Below are 2,597 nucleotides of genomic sequence, written 5' to 3'. Positions count from 1 at the left end.
TACATCTTTCCATCGTGTAGTTAATCTGATTGTTTCCAGCTCACTCTACTCTCTGGAATCAGTATAACCCACAGAGCTAAGTCTGGGTAATATGTTGGTCTTACACCCCCATCAGTGCTAAGAAGGAATATGCAGTAACTGGATGAGGTGATGTTGGAGGTAATTACGACCCTCCTTAGCTTCTCAAATATTCAAAAGATTCCTTAACCCTGTAATAGGTTGCCAAACTTTAATGTAAGGGCCATGATGTACAGGTGCTACTTTTTAAATATCATTTTTGTTGTCTTAAGTGTAGCAGTACCAGGAAGACCTTATGGAATGGGAGAAAAATAAGAAAAAGAAAATTACTATTGTACTGCTGCTCTAACACATCTGGTATCATTTTGATGTGGACTCTTCTAAATTATTTGTACATGTATTTTTAAGTAGCTGTATTCACAATTTTGTATACTGATTTTTCTTTGATACCATTTCAGAAATATTCCTACATTATAAGATAGAGGTCTTAAAGTATCAATATGATATTATCTAGCTAATAGATATGGCATAATTTGCCTAAACATGTCCTATTCTTAGACATTTGGGCTTCCTGTAACTCCTCAATATTTTAAATAACATTGTAATGAATAGTTTTGCATAGATATTTTGATTTATTTTCTTAAAAGAAATTCACAGAGTGGTATTATCACTGCTTGACTTTTGAAGGGTTGATATTAATAACATTCTTCTTCTTGAATTGCCATGGAGTCTCAGAAGGAGAAACTGTGAGCTCACATGATAGTTCTATAAGAGCTTTATCCATTGAATAGTTTCAAATACCCTTTCAGTTGTGTTTCTTATTTTCCCTTTTTTGGAACTAGGTAAGTCAACTTCATCTGTAAAAACATCACTACCAGTAGCCACAACTCTGTACTTAGTATCTATGTTAATATGCCAAGCCCTTCATTTATATTATGATAGTTGATTCTTATAATAATCCCACAAAGTAGACATTACCATTGCACCTACTTTGCAGATGAAGAAAGGAAGGTTTAAGATGGTTGGGTAACTTGCCTAAGGTCACACTAGGAAAATGGTAGAACTGGATGTTAAGCCCTACTCTTATGATGCACTTTACAGCTTAATTGTATGGACTCTCTGAAATTATGGACAGTTTTTCACCGTGTTCCTCAGAAGAACCAAAACTTCATGCTGTGCACATTTTAAATACCACTCTCATTGTTTATTGAAGTGAATACATGCTATTTCATCAGGTGAATAAGAACTCGGCAGAAACAGTAATCACTTAAGGAGAAATACTGGATACAATTAAGTAATGGATCATATATTTCTGGGTTTCTGCACGGCTAGATTGAAAACTTCATGACCAAAAATTCATGCCTTTGTGTTCACAGCTACATTTCTAACCTTGTGCGATAGTATTCACAGAGGACATTCACTGCGTGTTGGATGCCCATCTCCAAATGCTGACCAATTCTTTCATAGCAATTTGCTACCTATAGCATCAGAACTATTCACTAAGGCTTGACTAAGCTTACTTGTAAGTTACTCAGAGTCCTTTTTTATCTATTAAATCCCTCTCCTATAATAAGAATCCTATAACATTAAAATACCTCATTGGAGGATGACATAATTCTGCCACTTGGAAAAAAAATAAAGCAAACAAAACATCATTAGGCCTAGAGCCTACATAAGTAATTGCAATTAGAGAAAAGGAGAACACCTGAAAATAATTTAAAACCTATAGAATCGAAATTGATAAATGTTTAATAAATAGATCTAGAAAATGTAACAATGCTATGTAGTCAAATGAAATTTCACTGAACTCTTAAAATGTTATAAATTTTATTTATGGTGATATGTGGCTATACTTTATTATGTTTAAAATTATGCGGGGGGAGTCTTCAATGTTAAGAGTTCCTAGGGTTGCTGAAGTCATAACACTGCAGGCCATTGCTATTTGGTTCAAATAAAAGACAGCTCATTAGTCCCATACTGATTCCTCTGGCTGTTGAAGGCCAGATTCCAGAACGGTAGGTGTAATCAATAGACACTTGCTAGTCTTTCTTACTGTTGGGTATTGGGGGTCAACAATTGGTGAGCCTTAAAAAAGTATGGGCTTTTATTCCTCTAGTTAAGTCCTGTTCTAGACTAGTATTTTTTTTTTTCTTTTCTCTCTCTCTTTTTTTTCTTAACTCTTATTTGGTCAAATATGTGCACACATATAAATTTCCTGAAATTATTTTCTGCTTAGGGATTATCTTTTAGATACTGTTCAGATGCTTCATGTACTCTCATGGAGACTCTTAGTGCTGTTGCATGTTAGCCTTAGCTTTAGTTCTGGGAAATATTTGCCCTAGGGGTGGAAACTTTAGACTTTCTGGAACCAGAGCTCATGAAATCAGCCTTGAGTCAGTTTTGCTTCTGGGTTTGGACCGGGATGTTTGAGCTGGGTTTTGCTACTGATCTTTGGTTGTTGTGGTTGTATTTCCACCAGGAGTGCCTGGATCCCCAGATGTTATCTATCTGATTGATTGAACCTCTGCTTGTTGCCGGCCAACAGTCACAGGATGAGAAATTCTGTTCACCTGTAGGGC

Source organism: Acinonyx jubatus, chromosome D4 (genome assembly GCF_027475565.1).
Source record: "Acinonyx jubatus isolate Ajub_Pintada_27869175 chromosome D4, VMU_Ajub_asm_v1.0, whole genome shotgun sequence".
In the NCBI taxonomy this organism is placed as follows: Eukaryota; Metazoa; Chordata; class Mammalia; order Carnivora; family Felidae; genus Acinonyx; species Acinonyx jubatus.
This window is presented reverse-complemented; position numbering follows the sequence as displayed.